Here is a 15,040-nt window from a genome sequence, read left to right as displayed (position 1 = left end):
CAGATAGACACAAGCAGAAAGTTCCTGGAACCCAGCTATGAGATGCCCAAAAGGAACTCTTTCCTCCCTATGCTCACTGGGCCAGTAAGAGATTAGAAATCATGCCAAAAAGGAACGTGAAGCAGGCTGGAGAGGTACCCCCTTCCCCAGACACAGTTTGATCTGGGTAACAGTGAGGCACAGGATGCCTTGGGGGAACTGTTGGCCTTGGTTCTGTCCCATGTGGAAAACTGGGAGGGATCTAGCTGCTCTAGACCACCAGTGGCTGGAAGCATCCCTTCAGGAGCCAGGGGTTTACCTGGAAATGCATCTTCAGGGGTAGGTGGAGCCCAGTCACTTTATCCATGTTTGCTTCAGACCAGGGACCACATCCCATGAAAAGCAGCAAAGTGTGAGACTTCAGGATGTCAGAATTAAGTGTGGGCAAAGTGGACCAGAGTAGACACTCCTCTTGCAGTTCATCTGTCAACATGTCCTGGCCACCTGGAAGTTTATGTGGCGCATATCTCCACATACTTTCATCTCCGCTAAATCTGAGTGATGCTCAGTCTTCATGGGTCGACCAACACAGGGCAGGCACAGAGCATGGACTCACTGGGCAAGCTTGAGAGATGCACTGTGGACTGGGAACTCTCAGGCAGAAATCTGGGAGCTTTGTAGGAGCAGGAGCTTGTTCTGCAGGTAGTGCCCTCCCTGCTCTTCTCCAAGTGAGCATGATGGACTCTGGTACCAGGACACAGGGAAATTCAAAGACATAGAAAACAGGAAAATTCAAATCTAATGAAAGACAGATTATTTCTTCTGCCTGCATGCATGTAATTTACCTCTTCTCTGCTCCAGGAAATCTCAGGGGCCAAGAACATAGCAGATTTTTTTTTCAAGGACCTGATACCTAATGATATAACAAAAATATCCAGCCAGTATAATAAATTTGACAAAAGCAGAAGAAACACTTCAAGGTTTATACCCATTTCGAGTGAGTGGAGACCAGGACTAAAATATTACTGGGAACAAGGGTTCCTAAGGATGCTTGTGTGGTGACAAGATGCTGGAGTAGCAAGACTGCAGGCCATGTAAAGCTATTCATGCATAACTGCGCTCCTAATGATCCTGTGGTAATTTAATTTTTGACCTATGTTTATTGTACTGGGTAAATATCAAATCTGCTTTTTGCTTCTTTATTAGCACAGCTCATCAGGCTCTGTGTGTGTGTGTGTGTGTGTGTTTGTACATGCACAACACATAGACATAATTACACATAAGTCCTTTGGTGTCACTTTTCCCAGAGCAGAGTGACACTTTGCATACGAAATGAATTTTTATAGAAATAATGCTACAGAGATAATTTTTTCCGACCATTTTTTCCTCTTTACTAATACATAGGAGAAATGGAAACAGTGAGTCAGAATATATCTGTAATCACATGGCATGAAGAGAAATTCAATTTCCAAAATGCTGAGCTTTTTGTCTCTGTGCAGAAGGAAGTCTGTAAACTTGAGCTGTACAACGCACATCACAGATCTGGCATTCATGACTGATAAACTGTTCTGAGAAGCAGCAGCATCTCAGCCCTGACTAGACAAAGATATTTTGCAACAGTCCTCTCACTGAAGTTAGCTGGAGCTAAGGAAGTGTTCTGGGAAATCAAGCTTGTACAGTGAAAGCAGAGTGCTGGGAATACAGGCTGCTAACTTTGGCTCTTCCACGAACTCATTGCTTGACCTTCAGCACAACAGAAGAAGGACAGGAGTCCAAGAGTGACCTGGGACTGCTTTTCCATCATTGAGCTGTCCCTCTTTAACTAACACTTGTTCTTCTTGCTATGCATCAGGATCTCATTTCCTCAGCCAAAAATAAAAAGGCAGGGGGGAAAAAATGTCCTATAAAGGGATCCTGAATTATGAAGCCCAAGCCCCAGACCCAGAAAACCTCACTGACAGGTTTCCCCCTTTTTATACAATGGAGAGGAGGAAGTATTAGTCAGTGAACTAAGATTTCACTGATAAAGCATCAGATAATATTTCAGTCTGACTTCTTATCCTGCACAATGCCTCGTGCCCCCCTGATGCTGTCTAGAGAGGAAAGGCAGCCCTTCTGCCCCACAGGTGGGAAAGCTTCCTTGTCCCACCACCCAGTGCTCCTCCGGGATGCTGCCACAGCTGTCCCTGGCTCCTCCACAGCATCGCAGGCAGAGGTGCCTGCCACGCTTCCCTCTGGCAGGTCATTGACTTGGCCTCTAAACAATGAAAGTTTATGCAAAGAATGGAGGGAAGAAAAAAAAAAGAAAAAAAAGGATGAAGAAAAAAAAGGATGAAGAAAAAGCAAAGAAAGAACTATGTGATGGCTGGGATTGAGGCAAAGAAAAAAATTACAGGAGTGCAAAGTACAAAGGGGGTTAAAAAAAGGAAAGAGAGAAAAAGAGATGGGAGACTTGAATAGCATTGAACATTTGAATTTCTTTTGTTTGAGAAGGTTTTTTTTTTTTAAGGGTGCTTGGAAATGTAAAGGGCTTTCTTTTTTTCATACAGGTGTTCTCTATACATTTTTCCAATTAGAAGAATCTCCTTTATATATTTAGCACTATTTAGAGGGTACTGGGAAGATAAGGCTGCTGAGGAATGCTGCAGGCTAAAGCTAGGTTTTCCAAACTGGCTTTTGTTGCACCAATGTGAATCACTTAATAATTCATATTTCAGAATACATTAATGCAAATGATAATTTTAGCTTGCTATTGAATTTTTAAATATGCACTACAAGCAATTTATGTTTCTGTTCATTTTGCCAGGTAAAACTGTTTAGACGTTTTTAACATATGCTTGGTTTCATTCATCATATATCATTCCATTGTTTTAATTTGGGGTAATTAAAAATTAGGAACATCACAAATAATACATGGAGCCCTATGTTCACAGAAAAATAACATGGAACCGATGCTCAATCTTACAATTTGAATGAAAGACATTTTTCAGTGATGCTGCAGTAACAAAATAGCAGTGTTTCTGAAGATAATCTATATCTAAATAATAATTACTGTGATTAATTGGTATCTCTTTTTCTTGAAATCATTAGTGGGTTTTTTTCTGGAATTTTTTTGTTTAGACTTACAGGGAATATTTGGTGTAGGAAGGACAAACATGTTGTTCCTCTCCTACTGAGCTGGCTAGATAATTAGAAGACTCAAAATCAGAGGTTATTGAAGATTCACTTTCTCTTTTTTTGTTTCTGGAAACTAATTGTCAGCTTTGACCCCACATTTCAGAGACACAGTGGGAGCTGAAGTGGCATACAAGCTGTGTGACCCAGAGTGGCCAAGCTGGGCTTTTCCCAGGGAAAGGTAAGCAGCTCTGGGATTCTTGCATTGCCCCTCATCCCTCCAAGGTCCCCAGGGAAGCCAGTCCTGGCTGCCCAAGTGACCGTGGCCCAGCAAGGTGACACTTGGTAGGGGTACATTTAAAGCAGTGGCTGGGGACAGGGGATGCAGAATCCTGCAGCATCTTGTTCTTTCATAAACAGTGCATGTGCCCTCTGTGACTTGTTCCAGAGAAATAAAATGTCCATAGAGAGGGCCAAGGAGGGAGGAGGACATCCTGAGGCCCAGCTGTGCCTTCTCTCTTCCTCAGGTTTCTGACTGTGGCTCTCCAGCTCCAGCATGTCTGGGAGGATGTTAACTTGGCTCTTGCCATGTTCAAGGGGTCAAGTAAGTTCTCTCCCATTCAACCATGCCTGTAACAAAGGACAAGAAAGAGACTTCTGAAGCCCTTCTACACCTCTGGGGAAGATGCACCACCACCTCACCTTCCCACTTTATCCTGCTGGGCAAAGGAAACAAAAATTGATGCCCTCCATCCCTTTGCAGGACAGCAAACCCATCTTTTACCACCAGTAGTCCCAGACTGCATTCCACAAACACTTACTTGCCCCTGGCTTTCCTCTGGCCACCATGAGTGCTCAGCTATGATAACGTGGTAGCATTTCCTAGATACGAGATCTACAGCCAGATACAACCCACCTAACTGTGGGACATATCCCAGAGCTCCCATATGCAAATCTCATTCTGTACTTAATCAAATATCATCCATCCGGGGAGAGGAGGAAAAGAAAGAAATGGAGGTGCTATTAGAAAAGAAATGGTAATGAGAAGAAAAGAGATATCAAGGAATGAAAACAATTTGTTATAAATTAATATTACAACCTGGGGATATAAATATGTCTGGTTATTGGAACGCACATTCTCCTCCTTAAACCACTGCTTGAAGCATTAAACTTCCCATGACATGCTGTATTGGTCAATGTATCTCTGTAAGAAGGTGCTTTGTATCTCAGAGGTAGCATAAGAGCCATTAGATGTGGGTGTTGCTATGGTAACTGCTCTTTTTTTTAATTGAATAGCATAGTAAGTAGTCTTGTAAAACCCACCAACCCGTAACTTGCTGGTGCCCTGAGGCAGCATTAATGGAAGCACCTTTTCTTTGTCTTATTTCCTTCCTAGAGAGACGCAGGTACCTCGGCATAAGCCGCATCCTTACAAGGTAATAACTGTGCCAGGAGAATATGTTCTGATGCCTTTTATTAAGGGGATGGTAAACAGAAGGTCAGGTAAGATACACCAGCTTTATTCCTAGTTACTTTATACATCATGAGGTATGGTAAAGGGAGAAGACTCTCCCTTTCTTTTCCAGCTGAGATGGAAAAGCCAAAATCTTTTCCTAATGTGTCATCATTCACTTCTTTCACACAGTGCACACCCCCACCCCCACCGCAAGGCATGGTGCTGTATTGCAGCCAGTCAGTGAACCATCCAGAGGAAGCCTTCCAGTACACCAGCCATTTGGATGAGAGGACTTTTGTTCGGTGTAAGATTTACTGGTTTCCTCTTTCTGTTGACATGTGTCAAGTGGACATGTCAGGTGTGACTCTTTCTGAATCTCTGAGACCTTCTGCTTTTATAGTACTTTTCAGAAGATCAGTGATCTATTTGACTGCTGAGCTGGGTCACCTGCCTGGATTTTGGATCCTCCCTAGTTCTTGCCTCTATTCATGTTTTAAGTCAGTAGCAGAGTATTTTTCTAAGCTCATGAATACCAGTCCTTCTCCAAGCAGGGAAACTCTCTCTCTGGTTGAACACTTATTCAGTTTGGTAAAACATACCAATTTTTCAGCTTCAGCTCCAGAATTCCCCTTACCACTGCTGATAAGCATGCTTTATTACAGTTCTGCTGCGGGATTCTCTGCATGGGGCTGTATCTCCAGTTTCATTGTCCTTGTCATGTGAAGTGTGCTCATACACCCTCGCCCTTTCCCTGCCACCCTCTTGGCCTCGGCACAGTTTTGACATTGCAGATGGTTTGCAGGCAGATCCTGCCCCTGGCTGGCCAGAAGAACTCCCACAAGAACCTGGGATTGCTGTCATTTCTCTCTTTCTTCTCTGTGTTTTTATGTTTATAATTCCCCATGACCAATCATCCCTATGCTATTCTGTGCGAGCCCACTGAAAGGAGCACTTCATCGTGATGAAAAGGAGATCATCGTCTTTAATGCCAAAAGAATAACTAACCTTAAGGCTTCTTTTCTTTGGGATTTTCGTTTATATGTTATCTGGGGCAAAGTCCACAGCTGAGATTTTTGGTAATCCCCATTCAGGTGCTGCCAAACAAGGGTGGCACTGACAAAGATATTTGAGATAAGCAATTTTTTTTTTACCTTAAACGTTTCCCAGTCATCTAAAAGTTCTGCTTTGCTTTGATTGTTGCATGGTTTTAGTTTTGGCAGGGCTCAAACTGATCAGATCCAGAACTATGGGTTATTGTACCTAAGTCTTCCAAGAAGCTCTCAAAGCACCTGACATATGCCCACAGGATTGAGTTGCTTTCTTTTAAAGTGCTGTTGAGGGAGTGGCACTCTCCCACCTCCAGGCTATATCCCAGGTGGGGCACAGCAACCCCCCAACTTTGCTAGTTTTCCGAGCAAAGTTGCTCCACTGTGGGAAAAACAATGCAGGATTTATTGGGTTAGACTTTGCTCCAAGGCTATGTAGTTTTTCAATGACATTTTGATGTCAAATAAAAAAAAGATAGCCAGAAAAGCTGCCAAATACAAATCTCAGCTTCAGACAGCTGTAAACTTTGGGTACATTAGAGATAGGAGCTGAGCAGTATTGTCAGAGCCTGTGATGTATTTATTAACCAAAAGTGAGAAAATTTATCCCGCTTCAGAGAACTGAAGTGAACTTTGGGTGTCACGTAAGCCTGGTGTTGCTCTGCCATTTGGGAAGTTAATTTCCCCCTAGAAGGAAGTTATGGCCTTTAATCAAAGGCTTGTGAAAAGTGACTCATTTTGCTAGGTTGGCAAAGGTTTCTAATTTGTTTTGATATTTTTGGTTCTATCCAGAGAATGTCTCTTATTGGAAAAGACAGATTAAAGAAATAGATAAAAAAAGAGGGGGAAATGCTTGATGTGCACTTGAGGTGCCCAGATTTGTTGAAATATGAGCTTGGAAAGTCTGAGTGATCTTCACATTCAGATCACAATTTCACTGTAAAAGAAAGGTCACTTTTGCTTGTATTCTGGGGCAGCTTTTTCTCTTTTGTCCCCTTGGTAAGATCTCTCCTTTTGTATTATTATGGATGTACCTTGGTTTTGAACTTTTCCTTTTTACTGTTTTTTTTCTCTTTTTTCTTCTTTTTCTTCTTTATGGACAAAGGACTGATATTTCATCTTTTAAAAGATTTACAAGAAAAAGATATAATATATGCACCACTGTGGAAAAGCATGTCTCTGTTCATACCTTTGCATTTTACAGGAAAATATGTCATTCCTTTCAGATCCATGAATTAAGATGCACTATTTTTTGCTGAAGGCTATTTTAAATTAGGCTAATAAATTGCTGCTCTCTGCCTTGCGTGATAATGCATTACATTATCTACTGATGTACATGTATTGTTTGACTCTAATGGTGTGGAAATTAAATGTTAGACATGGGCCAGATGTTCCTATAGATGAATATGAAGTATGACTCTGTCGTAGCTGAGTCTCAATGGGACAGAAGGTAAACGGTGAGGTTTTTTGAACAACAGCAACAAAAATCTTTAAGTGGGTCACTTGCATCCACACCCAAGATCCAGCCCTAACACTGAGCTGTTGAGCAGCATTATCAACCTGAGCTCTGCTATTATTCCTCAGCCAGAGCCAGTGCCTTTCTTACTTCAAATGCCTCAATGCTTATACAGCCACAAAGAACGGCTCATAGAGATGGCAAATGCTTGCTGTCCTTGTCAGATTGACAGACACAACTCAGGGTGCATCCCTGACTCCTGCCTTAGCTACAAACATTTTGAAGCTTTCCCTCTGCCCTTCCCCCTCTCCTTGTGTATTTTCATACAGTGGCTGAGGGGGCAAACAGATGTATGTTACAGTGAATATTAATGAAGGTCCCCCACTGGCATCTCCTCTTGGAAAAGGCAGGGGGAGAACAGTTTACAGTCTCACTCGCAGGGCTAAATTACCCAGTGACTCATAATCTAAGTACCAGCAGAATGCTGCTGAACATGGGTATTTAGGATATTTGATAATGATGGACAGAGGCGTTTTCAAAATTGGTAATAAAGCAGCTTTGCTTTGGGAATGCTCTGACTCACTACAGCTCACTAGCACCTACAAAAATAATAATCCTAACCATGAGATTAACCAAATGTTTGTGTTTGTGTGTGAGGTGGGAAGGAAGGATGGAAGGAAGGACAATTTTTTGCATTATCAGTAGAGGTCTGTAAGCAAACCAGAAGGACTCTTGGGGGCACTGAATTGGTAATGAATGGATTCCTTATCACTAAAAAAGAGAGATGAAATTTCTCCTTTTTTTGACAGCCCTGATTGCAGGACTGGCCCCACTTGACCACTGCTCTCAGTGTGACTCTGTACTGAGGACTTCTTAACACTGCCCCAGCACACAGATGGCCCCAGACTGGCACAAGAGCGAGGGTGGCGAACTGCAGGATGAGTGTGGGAATGAACAGCGGCATGCAGGAGCAGGAAACAGCTTTACAGCCAAGGAAAGGGGTTGTATAACTGCTCCTGGAAAAAGATGCCACAAGGTAGACTGAAGTGAGATGAAGGAGAGCTGGCCATGGCCACAGCACCACATTGTTGCTGAATGGGCAGTGGTCCTCAACTATGTCTCATGAGGGGATGAAATGGTCAGTCATTTCCAAGGCAGAGGGTACATCTGGCTTGAGAATTCTGAGCTGCTACTGTGTCCTACCCCAGTCTGCTGTCAGGCTAATATTTCTGCAAAGATTTTGGGTATAAGCTTGGTTTTTTGTGCCCGAGCTCACCACAGGCCAGGGATTGTAAAGAGCTACGTTATTTTCCCTGCTGAATGTGGCAGTCACCCCCAAGAGCATCAGACCCTGACAGCGAGCTCCTTGCCACCCACATCCATGTCCACCACAGTTCTGTGGGATGGTGGAGGGAAGATGAGCACAGGGTGTATCCCACTGCAGTCCACAGACATCAGTACCCATGTCCTGGCTGTCAGAACCATGAACAAGCCCGAGTCCCCATCAGGGGTGATGCCACAGCACTGATTCCAGGTGAAAGGCAGCATCAGGTCTTCAGTATGTCATTTGTAGAAAGCTAGGATCATTCCCCATCAAGCTGGAGTATTTCTTGGGCCTCTTAAGTGGCAGGCACTGTCAGATATACTGGAGAATGTTTTCATCACAGCTAACAGAGGGCTATCCAGATTGCTCGTAACTGTTTTTAGCACAGTAAACATGCAAACCAAGTGCCTGGGGAAAGAAAAAAAAAAGAAAGAAAAAGCCTGTCCTTGCAGTAGCTGATCATTTTTAATTAAATCTCAATCTATCAATCTAGTTACTGTGTGAGAGGGAGAGAACCAGCCTTGAATGGTTTAGGACGTGGGTGATCTGAGATGCTCTGTGACCCTGTGCAGAAGCCCAGTGTGGCCAAGGCAATCCTGCTGCCAGCAGGAGGACAAGGCACAGGGCTGGAATGGTCCTGCCAGCCTGGCCTCCACCAGGCAGCTCACAGGTCGAGAGAGTCTGTCAGAGCCTGGAGTAGGTTTCTTCAGGAGATGATGTGGTTCCCTGCCTCACTGAGCCTCCATGGAAAGCAGGGTTTGTGGCCTTTGAGTGTCCTGGATGGTACCATGAGAAGCATGAGCACTTCTTCCCAAGCTGCTGCAATGCCAGCTTCCTCCCCAGTTGGATGGAGCTGAGCATGGCCCAGGAAAGCTGGCTGCCATGGCAGGTCAGAACCATTTGGGATGGGACAGAGCTTGGGGTGCTCTTGCTGGGCACACTGTACCCTGGGCATCTGCAGTGCCTCTCCTCAGTGGATGGGGGTAGAGTGGGTGGGGAGTGAGTTACCTTTTGGCTTCTGGGCTCAAGGATCAATCCCTTCCAATGAAACTGGTCCACAGTACTTTAAAATGTGAAGGTAGAGAGGGTTCATCAGATGAAATGTGATGTTTACTGTCTTCACATCTTTTCTCTCTCACAGTTAGCTGTGTTCATGAATGAAGAACGAAAAAAAATGCAAAGACAGTTGCCAGTTTTGATACCAGTTTTGGGTCTGAGAGGAGGCGGGAGGGGGAGGGAATGGCATGTGTTCATCTGCATTTCAAGAACAATGAGCCTCAAACCTGAAATTATTTCCTATTTAAAAACAGTGATTAGCTAGAGCCAATTTACCTTACTGTATAGTGTCCAGCATCTGAGCATCTGAGCATCGGAGCTGTGGCCCTCTTTGAGCAAGATGATCTCTGGAGGTCCTTGCCAACCTCTGCCTTTCTGTGATTCTGTGATCTCAGAGATGTTATAAACTGAAGCCTCTGATGCCCTGTTGCAACAGGGAACTGAGGCACAGAGTAATGTACCTAGGTATACAGTGGTCTGGTTGTGTGCTGAAAACCACTAACAGGACAACTTAATGTGCAGCCCTGCTCCCTTAAACAAGCAGCCAGAGATGATCATATGGCCTTTGGATGGCACTTGTGGCTCAAAATAAGGGTAGAGGCAGCCCTATCTGATCTATGAGAGTGCCTGTAGTGGCCTTGATTTCCTATTGAGGTACCACAGACCAAGAGAATAAGTTTCTTGAGCATCTCATAATGCTTCTCTTGTTTTTCACATGGAATGTACCTTATGTGTTAATTCATTTTCTTGCAACTTACATTTCAAAGGTCTATAGCTCCTTAATACACCTTAAGAAGCCATCAGGTTTTCCATGTTCACACAGTAAGCAGGTATTTTGGCAACAGCACCTTCCATTTACTGCAGTGGAAAAAACGTCATCAATTCTTAATTCAGTGGAAACTACTAAATTTAAAATCCTTATATTTCCTGGATCCAGGGAACTTCAGGGCTTGATTCTGCATCTATCAATTGAATGGGAATATTCATCTATGGAACCAAGACTTGCCCCTGATTAAAGGAGCTTCAGACTAAATACAAACAGTATTTAGTGTTGGGGGGGAGGAAGAGGGAGGAACCAGCCACATAAATATTATCTTTTTCTTATAAAGGTGAGCTGTTGTCATTCTGTAAACCTCATTTTGCTATAGGTCTCTATGTGCAACTTTCCCTGAGGGAGATGGGTGGGTTTTTTCTACATATTTGCCTCATAATTCTACATCCTTGCTGGTTGCATAAATTAAAGTGATATGATCACTGTGTTTGTTTTCATGATTTCTTACAGCTCAAAGGAACTCCCATGGCAGTCAGGCAGTAATACAAAATTAATGTCAGGCATTTTCTACCTCTTCACCAGAAGGTGCCAAATGATCCTGCACATGAAGTTCTCTCCTGTCTGTGACAGGTTTGTGATGGGCTTGCCTTCTTCTGAATGGCACATCCTCCACTTTGTAGGATTTTCTCCATGTCTGTGCTTTCATGGTCTCTGCAGAAGCTTCCATGGAAATTCTTAAATGAGAGCTTGTCCTTCCTTCCTTTCTGTGGCCAAGCAAAATTGAGCCAAGATCTCCCAACTCACAGTTGCCACAGTAAGCAATATCCAATCAGAACTGCTACTGTACAAGGCTGAGCACATTTCAGCTGGTGGTCTGACCGACTGACCACTGCTCACATAAGCCAGTCAGCCCTCCCATTCCTAAACAGCTTCAGGTGGAACCATTACTTAATTACAAATGCCTTGACCAGTCCCATCAATGTGGGAAGCCAAGACCACAAAGACTTTATAAGAAAAGTCAGCATGACTCCAAATGAAAAACCTACTCTGCCTTTTCCCTTTGCTCTCTAATTTCCACTGCAGATGCATGGCCTGGTGAGTCATGGCACATGCACAGCACATTTGTATATGAAATAACTTGCTTTTTCTGCTCTTCCCCCTGCTACAGCTGTTTCCTCACCCCCACACCTCATTCGTCTTCCTAGATCTTGTTCACCAAAAACTTTCTAACAGCAAAAGAAAGAAAAAAGGAAAGAATTTTCCAAAGGCCATCAAGCTGTTACAACAGTTCAAGGGTTTAGCATGGATTTGACTTTCAGCTTCAGCCCAGGACTGTGAGCACGAGCTCTGACTGATGATGTGAGCAATCTCTCTGCCACGCTAAGCTAATCACAGCAAGCCAGCTTGAAGTGTCAGTGTATGATGGACAAATGCTGAATGGCAAAACAGATGGGAAGTAATAAGTCTTTATTTTACGTTGTGAACCTACCAAGTATAGTTTGCTAGTGGTGAAACCTCTGCAAATACATCCCTGTAGATAGTCTGAATATGGCCTCAGTTCAGAGCTGCTAAGTGAAATGCTGAACAATGGATTCCTCTTTTCAAACACATTTTTGTTAAAAAAGAAAGTTGAGGTGAAACCGTTCAAGTGTACAAAGTGCTTCAGATTGGACTCTTGGCCCTAGGTGTTGGAATTCTGTCCCATTGAAAGTGACTTTGACAAAATGCTTCCAATCACCCTCCTCATGCACCACAGGGAGTGCAGCCATGCCTACACAAATAAATAATTGTTGCATCTGAAGGGGAAAGTTCAGTGAGCTGGCATAGGAGATGCTACCAGAGAGAGCTTTGCTTGTTCTATAAAGCATGAGGGCCCACTTTTGGCCAAGGAAATAAACAGAATTTGCCTGCAATTTTATCCTCCTACAGTGCTAAAATATTTCTTTCCTGTACTTGTTAGTCTCTATATTTTTTTCTAAACTCCATGCTTCTTCTGCCTGCTGTTCTCTTCTCCCTTCTCCAGTGGTTCTCTTTTCTTCCAGCTTTTCTTCTTCACTACTGCCTCCTCTCATTTCTTTTCCTCTTCTGCAATATCCCATCACATACCATCAATGTTTTATCCTTCCTCTACTTTACAGACTCCAGTTAGTACTTGTGAACTCCCCTGGCAGTTGTCCTGCAGCAGTGTTTCCATACCAGCCCTTCCTTCACCCTTTGCCCCAAGACAATTATGGACATTTGTTTATTTGTATAAGGTACAGGCACATACTTTTTTAAAGATCCTTTCCCACAGCTACATCAAGTTCCTAATGCCATTTCATCATCTAAAATGCTTCATTCTTCACAGCTGAAGTGAGAGCCTGCTGCCTGCTTACAGTGACTGATAAAATGGTAACCACAAGAAGTCTAAAATAAAAAATTAATCTGTGTGGGCTGTTCATGACCCTGAAAGAAACATCCATCCATGCAATAATCCTTGTCTTCGGTCTACCACTGATCTAGCCATAAAGAAACTGACAGATTTTTGTTACCTAACAGCACCCTTTTCTGGGAGATATATAAGGAAACTTAAATAACAGGCCTCTCTGGGAAGCATATGGTACAGCAGCAGAAAATTGTGACTCTAGCAGTGGGACTCTGCCATGGTAACCTCACTCAACATGGGGAATACTGTGTCTTCTCCTAGTTGGTCTGTGTTTTCAACCTCTTTAGAGAGATAATAATTTGCTCAGGAATTGTTTCAGTGGACAAATCCTACTCACTGGAAAAAGAGGTCATTTTCCCAGGGCAGGACTGGACTTCATTATGCCTTACTGAGGCGCTGCTGAGGCTCCACTCTTCCAGGAGTGTGGATGGTTCTCTAGTTCATCCCAGGCTCAGAGAAAACCTGTGTTCACTTTTTTTTTTTTTTTTTTTGGTCAGATCCTGTTGCATAAACACAAACTTGGACACTTGGCTGGTTTTGCTCATACAGCAGCAGCCAGCAGCTTCTCCTGCACCCTCTGACATCTTGAGTATTGACGCTTCCATTCTTATGATGAGGAGAACTGGCAGCAGGAAGCTCAAGGCAGGCAGAGACGAGAAGAAAGAGGAATTCCTGCCAGACACTGCAGGAATGTTGAATTGTCTCTTTGGGTCTATGTCTGCTCACTGCGCACATGTCAATCTGTGGAGAAGAGCTTGCAAATCAACCCCATCTCAGGTGCTTTGAGCCAGCTCTTACATTTCAGAAAAAGCCACTCTTGGATAAGCAATGTAAGATGATGAACCAAGCCACACACATAGGAGTGCCAGGCAAACTCTTCAGTATGGAATGTTGTGGGTCACAGGAGACAGATGTATGTAAACATTAGTGGACACACAGGTCCCAGTTTCCCTCTGTGCTTTAGAGAATGCACAAGTCCCAGTTTCTGCCCTGAATATCTTCCCATTGCAATACTCTGCTCTTGTGTTCTCAGAACTTTGCCAGGTTGTTTAAATATTTAATTGTTAAATCATTAAACTGAATATTTTTCTTTCCCTGTTGTCCAGCCAAAGCTAAGGATTTGGGAGAAATTCAATCAAAATATTTCAGTTTTTTGTGGTTTTTATGAAGTTGAGATTGAAATCAAGGAAAATTATTTGTTTGGGAAAAGCATACAGCCTTCATTAAGATGCCCTAACATTGTGCTGCTTGAAACTGAGTATCTGCTTTCAGGATGTTACTGTGCATATGCTTGTTTGCCATTTTAGTGGACATTTTTCTCAAATGTATCAAGTTGTGTATATATATATATATACACACATATATAAAATGAAAATCACCATATGTCTGTGTCTGGAGAAGACTTTTTGAAGCTTAGCAGTTGAAGTATCTGAAGAATTCCACCTTCAGACCCTTCCAATGGGGACACTTCATCCTCTCATGCCTAGACACCAAATTATACGGTCTTGCTATCAGTGACTTGGTATGTTCCAGACAGCAATACAACCTAGTCCTTCCTTATACTGGCTGAAGGATAGTGTGCTAGTGTCAATGGAGCACAAAGCAAGGGAATTTTCTTTTTCAGTTCCAATTTCTAGAACTGTTCATGCCCAGAGAAAAAGGCATGAATGGGATGAGGTAGAGTTTTGGGCAAAGGTTGAGCAAGGGAGATAATATTAACCTTGATTTCAATATTTTCTCATTTTTAACCTGTTTTATTCTGGCATCTTTGTATTCTTTCCTTGTAATGCAATTATATGCATTGAAAATACCCTTATTATTTACAGGCAAGCATAATAGTAAAATATATGCATCATTTTCTTTGCACTGTAGCTGCATAAAAGGTTTATGAAATTGTCTGTGACAGTTACTTGACAGGAAAAACCAGAGATATTACTATAGTAACATTCAAAGGTGATTGCAACAAAAATAAAATAATTCAAACTAGGGCAATATTTACTCACCTAATGTGAGTCATTTGGATTGTGAATTCATGACAATGGTGAAGAAGGAAAAAGTCATCAAGGAAGAGTGACAATTTGCCCTCACTCCATACTGCAGAATCCAAAGGCTCTCACTGTCAACCAAGGAAAAAACAATAACACAAAAGTGGAATATATATTCCTGTTTAGCAGACTTAAATTATGCACTAAAAGTGGGCCGAGTTCGCTTTCACATATGCTTTGGATTGCCTCTTGATTTCCGTGCAAGCGCCTGTTTATAGCAGGGATGTATCTGTGCGGAGAGGGACTCGGTGCCCCTTGGATCAGGCTGTGAATATGAAAGACACGACAGAGATCTTCATCAGAGATCAGAAATATGCAGAAAGAATCTGAAAGCAGATTTTGCCCTGCACAAGAGCATGGCATCAAA

General features: G+C 42.9%; 2 long non-coding RNA genes across 5 annotated transcripts in view; one reads left to right on the top strand and one right to left on the bottom strand.

Moving 5' to 3' along the window:
- The window catches only part of LOC108445830, a 22,304-nt gene extending 15,411 nt beyond the window's left edge, over positions 1–6,893 (top strand). For 2 of the 4 annotated variants that reach the window (XR_001860813.1, XR_001860815.1), the window contains 3 exons: positions 3,260–3,334; positions 3,621–3,697; positions 4,490–6,893. This is a non-coding gene — a long non-coding RNA (uncharacterized LOC108445830). Of the gene's footprint in view, positions 1–3,259; positions 4,283–4,489 lie in introns of those variants that run through there. The other 2 variants (XR_001860812.1, XR_001860814.1) reach the window with 1 other exon arrangement.
- LOC108445831 overlaps positions 3,653–15,040 on the bottom strand; it is a 111,788-nt gene continuing 100,400 nt past the window's right edge. Inside the window, exon 3 of the long non-coding RNA XR_001860816.1 lies at positions 3,653–3,723. This is a non-coding gene — a long non-coding RNA (uncharacterized LOC108445831). The remainder of the gene's footprint in view (positions 3,724–15,040) is intronic.

The sequence above is a fragment of the Corvus brachyrhynchos genome, unplaced genomic scaffold (genome assembly GCF_000691975.1).
Source record: "Corvus brachyrhynchos isolate BGI_N302 unplaced genomic scaffold, ASM69197v1 scaffold43, whole genome shotgun sequence".
In the NCBI taxonomy this organism is placed as follows: Eukaryota; Metazoa; Chordata; class Aves; order Passeriformes; family Corvidae; genus Corvus; species Corvus brachyrhynchos.
Note: the sequence above shows the minus strand (reverse complement) of the source record. Positions and strands in the feature narration are given on the sequence as shown.